Genomic DNA, 11,976 nt, shown 5'->3' on the forward strand with positions numbered 1-11,976 from the left:
GGATTGGAACTCAGCCCGTCTGGCTCTAGAGTCCATGCCCTCAATTGCTGGACTCTGATACCTATTTTAAATATGTTTACTTTTATGTCGTCCACCACCCACCTTGTGAGCTGTGACTCTACAGTAGCAGAAGTGGCGATGGGTGGCAGGGGTGGTGGCAGTGCCAGTGGGTGGTGGATGCAACGGTACAAATCATAATTAGAGAGTTCAGGGTGCAAATGGGAACATTCAACCACTAGAGTGAAACCACAAAACTTGAGGGCTCTAAAATTGAACCTTGAAATTCACTGAACTTCTACCTTTATCCTAAAAGTAGATTCACACATTGTGCTTTTCCTCTTGAGCCCAAAAGTGAGGAGGTGCAGGATCCTCCGAGAAAAGTGCAATGGGGCTGAGAGCACCTGCTAAAGGAGAGGCCGAAAGCTGCTGACCCCCAACCTTCCTCTACATCTTAATCAGGAAGACAAGAGGGTCAAACCCTGAGCCTTTCCCTGCAGGGCAAATGGAATTGCCACTCTCCAAACTCTGTATGCAAATTCTTAGTCCTGGAGCTAGACAGGCCCTGTCCAAGGCCCCAGGCTGAGGGCTGAGAGCCACACTCAGAGGCCTCACACTAGCCTGTCACCATGTCTGAAAACCTGCCACTTGGGCTTCCTTCCTGGGGCTTGGTCCTCCTTACATCTGTCTTGGGAGCCCTTGCAGATTATGAAACCCTCTATATCCCATTTAGTTCTCGGTAGCAGTCAGGGTGGTGGCTTCACTTCGGAACTAGCCAGCCTCGCAGTCTAATGGTTAATCCTTCTCAATGACTAGATGAGATATGGTCCATTTTGCTTTGGTTTTCCACTGTTGCTCTACTGCTATTAGACCCTGCACCTGGCAAAGGCAGTGCAATAGTCATCTGGAGGTGAATGGCTGAAAACAAAACAAAAACTCAGCAAGAAAAGAGGGGAAACACACTGAGTGCCACCTCGGCTCCAGGCACTGCTTTAACTATGTGAACAACACAATGCCCATTTATGAACGAGGAAATCGAGGACTGAAAGCGGTCAGATAATTTGTCCAAAGACACACAGCTGTGTAGCAGACGCTGAGCTGGGATTCACACTGGAGTCAATCTGTCCTCACTCTCCTTAACAGGGCTGCCATTCTACAGATGACAAAACCCAGGCTGGGAGGGATGAAGTGACTCGCCCAAGTCCCAGGGCTAGTATGGAACAAACCAAGACTTAACCCAGAGCTCCTGATGCCTAAGCCAGGCCTCACCCCTTGTTTGGGGCCATGGGAACACTACTGACTTCTGAAAGAGGAAATACATATGCAATTCAGTGACTCCTTACTTGACAAGCCAAGGAGTGTGACACACAAGGGGAGACACTGAAGTTTCCTCAGCTCTCTTGGGGTGAGAGGTCCAGGAAGCCCCATTCTCACCCCAAAATGTGTGAAGAACCCCATCTCAAGCCCAGGGGCCCCTGGGCCTTTCCTTGACTCCCACCACCAGACCTTTGCCCTGCTGAGCACTCCTGATCCCTCCCCTCGGCCTGGTGCCCCCATGCAGATTTGCATTCCTCTCCCCACAAAGTCCCCCTCACAGTGGGCCCCCCACTTCCAGCCCAGCTTCATCAGAGCACCAAGCTCCACCAGCCCGCACAAAAGTGGGAGCTCCCCAAGCTGGGCCGCTGCTTCCCCATCAGGCAGCCATGTTGCCAGCGCCCCCTCCACCCTCTCTCCCCCACCACTAAGGGCAGGGGGTTCGGACCTGGACACTGGAGAGAAAGAGATGTGTTCTCATCCCTACCCCTTCCCAGTTCCTCATTTCCACCCTCTCCCAGGTCTACTGGAAGTTTTCCCCATAAAGGAGGAAGGGATTCTGTTGCTAAGGATGCAATGCCAGCCTCCAACTATGGATTCAAGGTGAGTCCTCGTGGTTGAAACTGACAAGATGGAAAACAGAGATGGAGGTGGCCTTGATCTTACCATCTAAGTAAATACCAGCACCAGTGCGATGACTTATCCCTCACACCAAACACACAATCCATGGTGTGCTTTGGACCCCAACACACGGGACTTTCTTAAACCCAAGATCTCTCCTCTGCTTCCTCCTGCAAGCCCCAAGAGCTCAGTCTTCTTGCCTCTCTGCAGTAATTCTGCCACTGCTTTGTCCCTCAGGTTTGCAGCAGTCACTGCTGGTCGCCAACCATCCACCAGTCCCCTCCTCCTCCTTCTTGCTGGCAGATCCCACTTTCCACAACAAAGGCCAAAAATGACAAAGACCTGATTTCCAAGCCACCCTTGCTTCTAGAAGTGGCCTAGATGGGACCTAGTTCTGGCTGGTGATATGATGAAGTCTTCTGGAGAGCTTATGAGGAAGATGGTCTGCTTTAGTAAGAAAAAGATGCTGGAAGAAAAAGTTCCCTGCTCTCCCTTCTTACTTTGGTTATTGACATGGGATGAGCTATGCCTATTGCTTCCTGAGGAGAGAGAAAGGAATTACAGAAAAATCAGCACAGTTGAGCTACAGAATTACCCAAACCAGGGACCTCTTAAGTCTAGATTTCTCATTATGTGAGACAACCAACCTCCATTCATAATCTACTTTAAATCAGTTATTCTGGTTTTTTGCAACGAAAAGGATCTCAATTGGTACAGACTAACTACAGAGGGACACTCAATTTCCAGCTCCCCTTTTTGCTGCTGCCCAGAAATCAAACATCATCCATAATGTCCAACCGGACACTCTCTGGCCAAGGAGTCCACTTGGGCTGAACTCCTGCCTCCTGCTTGTATCACTAATGGAAGAAGAGATTGAGCAAATATATGGAAAATAGAGCATTGGATCAGATAATGAAAACCCAAAGGGAGGTTGGGGTGATAGGGTAGAGAGAAATGATGCCTGAGTTATTCAATTTGTTTTTTTTCTACTGATGCAGCTAGGTGTGATGTTCCTACTGTCTTCTAAATATCCAGATATGTGACCTCTTCCTTCTGTAACTTCCTCCTCTGTTGAATTACTGCTTCTCAGTATATCAAGTCTAACTCCCTCCTGCCCTTGCATTCAAGGCCTTCCACAGCCCACCCCAAGCATGGTCCTTCCCAACAGCAAAGATAGCACACTCTGCTCCAGTCTGACAGGTCTCAAAGTGCTGCACACACAGGCCACAGTCCCATTCCCATGCTTGTCTTTAGGCTGTGCCCCTGGCTGGAATGCCCTGTCTCCTTCTCTTGCCCACCCATGGCTGCTTCACCTTCCAAGCCCAGATCAAGTCCCACTTGCACTGTAAAGCCTCCCTACCTTCAGCAGCCCTACTGCCCTCTTCCTTCCATGAATGGTTGAGATTTTATTTCTCCATCACATCATCCAACTTGGAATTATAGTCATCGTCATCATCATTTAACTGCCATGAATGTTGGATGCATGTCACAAAACCCAGGACACTACTCTTGGGGTAATTGTCCCAGGGCACAGAGAAGATAAAGACCACCCTGGCTTGCAGATTCTCCAGCCCATGGGAACAGACCCTGCCTGTCTCAATTCTGACTCAAAAAAGAACATGATCACAAAGACTTTATTTGTTTTCTGTTTGTTTGTTCATTTTTTTGTTTGAGACAGAGTCTTGCTCTGTTGCCAAACTAGAGTGCCATGGCATCAGCCTAGCTCACAGCAACCTCAAACTCCTGGGCTCAAACGATCCTCCTGCCTCAGCCTCCTAAGTAGGTGAGACTACAGGTGTATGCCACCATGCTTGGCTAGTTTTTTCTATTTTTTCACTAGAGACTGGGGCTGGGGCTGAGGCTGGTCTTGAACTCCTGACCACAACCAATCCTCCCACCTCAGCCTCCCAGAGTACTAGGATTACAAATGTGAGCCACCTAACCCCACCCCACAAGGACTTTATTTGTGAGCAACATGTTCTCCAGTACCATGCCAACACAGGCCCAATCTTCCATTGTCCAAAGCAGCACATCCCATAAATAACAGCTAATGCCTTGAACAAACATAAGGCAGCTTCTGGTGTTTGCTGTTCACTGATCTTAGGGTATCATCTCTGATATCTGTAGTCCATAAACCACAAACACCACCTCCAGCCACTTCAAACTTTTCCAGCACCTACCTCCAAAATATTTTGTCTTTATGTATTCCTCTCTACCCGAATCTATAAATTTAAAATTCTAAATTGTATTTGACACTCACTTGTCAACAGAGACTTCTCTGTTGATCACTACCACCACCCCTGCCCTGATTCCACCCCCCACCTCCCCAAAATTGCTACAAATTATGAGAGACCTTATATCCTGGCGCCCATCTCTGCCTCTGGAGGTCACTTTCAAGCATGAAATATCTATCCTATACCATGAGCCACATGCAAAATTCAACCTTTACCTCAATTTCCACCCAAAACAAAACAAAGCAAAAGCATACAAAGCATTCATGAATGCAGACGATGTTACTGAATATTAGGAGAGTCTCAAGGAAAATTCATTTCCATCCAAAAAGGAAAGCCAACAGACTTTTCTGAGATCAGGAAAATTCCAAATGCACCAGAAGAGGTTATTCTTCCTCAAGACACAGTGTTACCAAGGCGGATGGAGGTGAAAGAAAAGTCACCTCCCACCCAGAAGCTGGTAAGGCAGAGACTGGTGTGGGCAGCTAGGAAAACCATGCCAACCTCCCCTGCCCTGCCAAGGCCCGGGTGTGAAGCAGGATGGGCACCTTCCCAGCTCCCCTCGCCTCTGTGCCCACCAGCTGCCACCAAGCCCTTGCCTTCTTTCTGAGCGTCACTTCTACCTGGACCATCTTCCCTCCTATTTCCCTCGCTCCTCCACCTGCCATCTCCCTCCTACTAAAGTCGCACTCCGCCCTCTGCTGGACGATCCTGGCAGTGGCCCTGCTCCTAGCCCACTCCCTTCGTCCTCCCGGGGCTCTGAATTGAGAATGCTGATATTGCCACCCTCTTCCCATGCCCCAGCCCTCAACTACTGCCCCTGAGAGGCCAAGGGACACATTAGAGGGCCAGCTCACTCCGACCCACCTGGGGAGAAGCTACATGATGCCCTATCCTCACCATTGGACCAGCAGCCCCAGTGGTCAGGGACAGTCTTCCCCCCAACTAGGAGCTTTCTGGGGGTCATTCTGTGGTTAGGGCCACCGTCTCTGGCCCTGCTGGGTCCCTCGTGCTAGCTGAGGGAAAGCAAACGAAACAAAGCAAGCCAAGGCCCAACAGCAACAACCGAGGTGGACACTGTAGGTGAACACACTTGCAGCCGGGGAGAACAGGCTGGTCTCAGGGGACAGGTCACAGCTGGGGTCACACCTGCTCTGAACTGTGCTGAGACAAAGAGGATCCACTCCCAGGGTGTGTTGAATTTTTCCCGGAGATTAATCCCCTTATTAAAGTGCAGAATAAGGAAGCTCCTCCCTGCCTGCTGGCAGGCTACCCCACCTGCCTCCCATGACAGCAGGTGGTGACCTCGGCTCCTCAGTGCCCGGGGCCTTGATTACCTCAGTGCCCCGTGCCTCACCCCACACACACCCCATCACCTCCCCGCATCACCTGCGCTCCCCAAAACAACTCAGGCCGTGGCAGACGCAGACACTAGGAATCTTGGAGGATCTTCAGCAAGAGCCAAGGACCCAAATCCAGCTCAGAGGACCCAGAGACCTCAGAGCCATTTGGGGAGGTAAAGTTCTGAGAGGCCAGAAGGAAGGGCCCAAGTCTCCATCCAGCTCAGATGGGGTGAGGCCCACCTCTGCCTCCCTTTCCTCCCAGGTGCCTTCTTCTCTGGGGTCTGTCTCCTGCACCTGCTGAGGGCCGGGCTGCCCTGGCCATGGGAAAGCAAAGACCAACAAGACAGACAGGAGTCTTGCCCTCTCAGAGCTTATAGTCTGAGAATAAAGAATTCATTTTTAATTTTTGTTTTTCTTATCTTCCTTTCATTTATTAATTATAAAAAGTAACCCATCCTCATTACAGAAAATTTGGACTATACAAAAGCACATAAATTAGAAAATAAGAACCATTCATTATGTTAAAAGTGATTCTTACTTTGTTTTTTGCTTTATAGTGCTTCTTCCTTCATTTTTTATATTTTTATTAACCTAATGCATGCACATTGCTTTTTTGCTTTTTTTTTTCTTTTTAAGAGACAGGGCCTTACTCTGTCACCCAGGCCGGAGTGCAGTGGCTATTCACAGGCATGGTCACAGCTCACTGCAACCTCAAACTCCTGGGCTCATGTGATCCTCCTGCCTCAGCCTCCTGAGTAGCTGGGACTACAGGCATGTGCCACTACACCGATATTCTATTTATTTTTTGTAGAGACAGGGTCTCTGTATGTTGCCCAGGCTGGTCTCAAATTCCTCAGCTCAAGTGATCCACCCGCCTCAGCCTCCCAAAGTGCTAGGATTATAGGTGTGTGCCACTGCGGCACCCAGCACACATAGCTTTTTAAAAGTTAATTAGTTCGAAAAAGTTTATTTTAAAAAATTAGCATTCCCTGCCCTGCCTGCAGCCCCTCTCTTCAAATGCAATCATTTTAAAGGTTCCTTTTTCACTTACTTTGTGCACTACCATCATTCTAATACTGCGGCTTCTGCTTCTATCACTTAATGCATTGATTTTAGACACAATCTGCTGAATCCCTACAATGAAAGACAGAGATTTAACTTCTCCTTTGCTCTACTTCCCAACTCCTCTATCTGTCTCCCAAGTTTCGGTAATTATATTATAATTTTATTTCTTTTCTTGACTACCTCTGTAAGCTAAGCCTCCCTTTGGTTTCAGACAGTGCCCCTTAAGTCCTCACTCTGTAAGATGAGGAAATGTGCGTCCCTCCCCTTCCCTCCAACCTCCTTCCTCACCTTCCTCCTCCCACCCTCTATCGGTCACACCTTCATTTTTACACTGTCGTGTAAAACATTGACATTCTGTTCTGAAATTCATAATTAAATCTTTAGGCTTTGTTTATAGGTTTATTAAAAATAATTGAAAGCCACAAAAGTGTTTACATAATTACAGCGACATAATTATTGTTTACTACATAGCCAGAAGTTGCTAAGATGACACTTCTTTATCTAATGGGCCAGGATCCATTTATCTCTGGTCTCTTATAGGGCAATATTCCTAGCGTCAAAATCAAGAAATTCTTTTTTTCTTTTTGCTATAGACTGAATGTTTGTGCCCTCCAAGATTTATATGTTGAATCCTAATCTCCAATATGATGGTATTTGTAGGTGGGGTCTTCAGTAGGTGATTAGGTCATGAGGGGGGAGCCCTGGTGAATGGGATTAGTGCTCTTACAAAAGAGATGGCAGAGTGCGTGAACCAGGAAACAGACTCTCACCAGACACTGAATCTGCTGGCGCCTTTATCTTGGACTTCCAGGCATCTGGAACTGTAAGGAATAAAGTTCTGTTCATGAATACCCAGTTTACGGTATTCTGCTATAGCAGCCCAAACAGACTGAAAGTGCTAAGACACATTAACTCTGTCAGTTGCTCAAAATCATGCCACATTTTGGTGTGCTTTCTTCCTAGACCATGACTTTCTTATCACTTTCTGTTTTATCTGAAGTCTGTAACTAACTTTGGGGTTTTTTCTCTTGTTAAGAAAAGAAATCTATACTTTTTACATTATATTACTACTGTCTTCCAGCTTCCTATTCCATTACATGAAATTTTTTCCACTACAGTCATTTTTCTGGAAACACCCTTATTGAATATCTCTTTAAGGACGTGCTTTCTTTCCCACCCTGGCATTTTCTCTTTTTCTTCCAGGGCCATTGGTTATTCTGCATGTTATTGTACCCTTTCTCTTTCATGCTAGGAGTATTATTCATGTTTTGGTGATTTTCTATCCTGAGGAATAAAAGATTAAGTTAGTTTTTGCAAATAGCTCTTAAGTCAATGCAGGCTTTCCTGTGCTGTTGTGAGAGTATCTCTATTTTCCCAGCTGGTTTCTCCTCTGCATTAGGAGGTTACTTAGAAGCACCATTCCTGTGGCATGGCGAGCTTCCCTCGAGAGAGAATTAACAGGGAACCGGCTGTTCATGCTAGAACCGGGAAGGCTTTATTCTGGGATGCCAAGAAAGAAGTTCCAGGGTGTTTGTTCATTTTCTTTAGAGAAGAGCTTAACTCAGGCAGCTCTTGCTCTGCAAACAGGTAAGGAAGAGAGGGGAAGGGTCTGACTGGCCTAGCTGGTCCTTAGACAGACTTTCGACCCAAGCATTGCCGATCCCCTTCTCATCCTTACCTTCCATTGCCAACTCATCCCTAAGTCTCTCTGGCATCCCAAGGTGTAGGTCAGACCCCACCCCTACCCCAGTCCCTTCCAGGCATCATATTCCGTCTGAGCCTTCCTCCACCCTGATTCATCTACCCACACACCTCCTTTGACTTTCCATCTTACAGAAATGTTCAAATCTCTCACCCCCTGTATGAGCCACCTCATATCATCTTTGCTGTTATGGGTTTATATTCCCTTTTTAACAGTATCTTTGAGGGTGAGACAAACACACATCCCCAACCCATTCTTTGAAATCAAACATCCATTATGGTTCATTTGCTCTGTTTCCTTCCAGGCTTTTTTACAGCCGTAAGTTTATGTTCCACAGTGTATTAACTGCACAGGAGAGTCATGAGTTTTCAGAAAAGAAAAGGAACAAAGTACAGACAAATAACTTTGGAAAACTTCTCCCTTGTAGAAATGTACAGGACACATTAGCATAATGTATCGGTCAAAATTCAGAAATTCGAGCAACAGAAACTACCTCACACTGATTTGAGCAGAAAAAGATTTTATTTAAACAGTATTCGATAGCTCACAAATTCACCTGAAAGACTAGATAACTAGGACTTAGAAAATGGGCAAAAACAAAGAAAAGTTACATAAATAGAAACACGCCAAAATCATGCCACTGAAGCAAGCTGGTGAGGACATGGTCACCCTGAACACTGATGCCAGGGACACCGAGGAAGGCGATTGGCCCCGCTGCCGGGACTTACTCTCCACCACCCCTGCTTCCTGGGGTAACCAGCCCAGATCCGACGCCCAGGAAGGTGCAGCTATCAGACCGGTGAAGCTGCCAGGGAAGAGAAAAGGTGAGTAACTGGAATTTTCAGCTCCTGCCATAGGAGCTGGCCGCTGCCTCAAGAGATGAGAAATTCTCACATACAGGATGGGGCCAGGCACTGGGCAGCCGAAAAGAAAAACTATCCACGACCTGTATCTAATAGGGCTCTGAGAAGACTTGCAAAAATGAAAACTGTCTTACATGGTTTTGCCTAGATTTTCCCAGCCTTGTTTTACCAGAGCCCTTTTTCTGGAACAATTATTAACAAACATCTCACAGAAAATTGTGTTCTACAGAAAGCAACATGGGGAATGCTACCATATATATTTAGAGAAATATTTATCATTTTTACACAAAATTGCAATTTAGTGTACATATAATTTTGCATCAATTAATGTGTAACAATATATAACTTAGCAATATATAAGTTAACAGAGAATAATTAATATGTTTTTTTTTTTTAAGAGACAGGGTCTCACTAGGCTGCCCAGGCTGGAGTGCAGTGGCTATTCACAGGTGCAGTCCCACTACTGATCAGCACAGGAGTTTTAACCTACTCAGCCTGGGCCGGTGCACTCCTCCTTAGGCAACCTGGTGGTCCCTTGCTCCCAGGAGGTCACCATATTGATGCTGAACTTTTTAGCATAGACACCTGCTCCGCATGGTGCACTACAGCCCAGAACTCCTGGGCCCAGCGATCCTCCTCCCTCGGCCTCAGAGTAGCTGGTACTACAGGTGCACATCACCATGCCCGGCAATATGCTTTTCTTGTGTCGGCATTTTTTTTTTTTTTTTTTTTGAGACAGAGTCTCGCTGTGTTGCCCAGGCTAGAGTGAGTGCCGTGGCGTCAGCCTAGCTCACAGCAACCTCAAACTCCTGGGCTTAAGCGATCCTCCTGCCTCAGCCTCCCGAGTAGCTGGGACTACAGGCATGCGCCACCATGCCCGGCTAATTTTTTCTATATATATTTTTAGTTGGCCAGATAATTTATTTCTATTTTTAGTAGAGACGGGGTCTCGCTCAGGCTGGTCTCAAACTCCTGACCTCGAGTGATCCACCCGCCTCGGCCTCCCAGAGTGCTAGGATTACAGGCGTGAGCCACCGCGCCCGGCCAGTGTCGGCATTCTTAATGTTTTTCTTTTTTATACTTCCTAACTTTTTCCTTTGTTTTCTGCTTTCATTATGTAGGTTCTGTTTTGTTTCATCATATTCTCTCCAGTTATTTGGAAAGCATACTTTGCTCTCTATTTTTCTTGTTTATACTTTAAAGATCTTTGAAAACTTTTTTACAAATATTATTCTAATATTGAAAATCAAGAATTAAATTATATCCTTTCATTATCTTCATGTAAAATGAGGAAATTAATACACTTTTACTCTTTCCCAATGCACTTCCTACTTACTGGTGTTCAACAATATGACTTGGGATTTTAACTCCAATTGTTGCTAACTAAATGTTGTGTTTACATTGCATTTTTGCTTGAAATAATTATTTTTTTAAACTTTCAGTAAATTTTATTATTACATTTCAATATTTTTAAGCCTAACTGTATGTGTAACTGGTTTTATTGGTTTATCATCAAGAATTCTAAGTCACAACGGATGTGGTGGCTCACGCCTGTAATCCCAATGCTTTGGGAGGCCTGGAATTCAAGACCAGCCCTACGCTGGGCACGGTGGCTCACGCCTGTAATCCTAGCACTCTGGGAGGCCGAGGCGGGTGGATCGCTTGAGGTCAGGAGTTCGAGACCAGCCTTAGCAAGAGTGAGACCCCGTCTCTACTAAAAATAGAAATAAATTATCTGGACAACTAAAAATATACATAGAAAAAAAACATTAGCCGGGCATGGTGGCGCATGCCTGTAGTCCCAGCTACTCGGGAGGCTGAGGCAGTAGGATCGCTTAAGCCCAGGAGTTTGAGGTTGCTGTGAGCTAGGCTGACGTCACGGCACTCACTCTAGCCCGGGCAACAGAGTGAGACTCTCTCTCAAAAAAAAAAAAAAAAAGACCAGCCCTGGCAATATAGCTAACTCCCGTCTCTACAAAAAAATACCAGAAGAATTATCTGGGTGTGGTGGCATGAGCCTGTAGTCCCAGCTACTCAGGAGGCTGAGGCAGGAGGATCACATGAGCCTAAGAGTCCAAGGCTACAGTGAGCTATGATGATGCCACGGCACTCTAGCTTGGGTGATAGACGGAGACTCTGTTTGGAAAAAAAAAAAGAATTCTAAGTCACCATTCTAGAGTTCTTAATTTTTAATCCTCTGGGTCAGGGGTAATACTTCTTCAAGTACTTTACTTCAAGAAGAGAATATAATTGGTACATTTTATGGACCTTTGTATATCTGGGAATATTTTTCTGGTGTCTTCACAGATGACTAACAGCTTAGAATTACAAAATTCTGACTCACAACTTTTTTTCCTTCAAAACTGAAGGTTTTGCTCGTTTATCTTCTGAGCCTTGTGAGTAACTTCTAAGAAATGTGAGATTCACTTAAAGCACTCCTTTATAGGTAATCTTTTTTTTTTTCCTTGCAATCCACTGATTGCCTGGGAGTATCTGGGCATATCTGTGTTTTTATAAATTTTGCCTGGATTGCAGTGAGCCCTTTTGGTCTACACACTCATGTATCTTTCTCAGCTCCGGAAAGTTTTATTTCTTTGTGCAGTAAATAGTTTTTTCTGTTCTGTTTATTCTGGCCTTTCCTCGGGAACAATCGTAACTGAAGCAAGACAGTTCTGCCATTCAGGGTCCAAGTATGGAATCCGGCCTGCCTGGGGTCACACCCCAGCTCATCCAACAAGCTCTGTGATCTTCGGTACATTTCTTAACCTTCCCAAGCCTGTGTCCTGGTGTGTAAAAAAAGGATAATAATACTTTCAAGGATTAAAGATGATTATAAGTGT

This window comes from Lemur catta, chromosome 3 (assembly GCF_020740605.2).
Source record: "Lemur catta isolate mLemCat1 chromosome 3, mLemCat1.pri, whole genome shotgun sequence".
Taxonomy (NCBI): Eukaryota; Metazoa; Chordata; class Mammalia; order Primates; family Lemuridae; genus Lemur; species Lemur catta.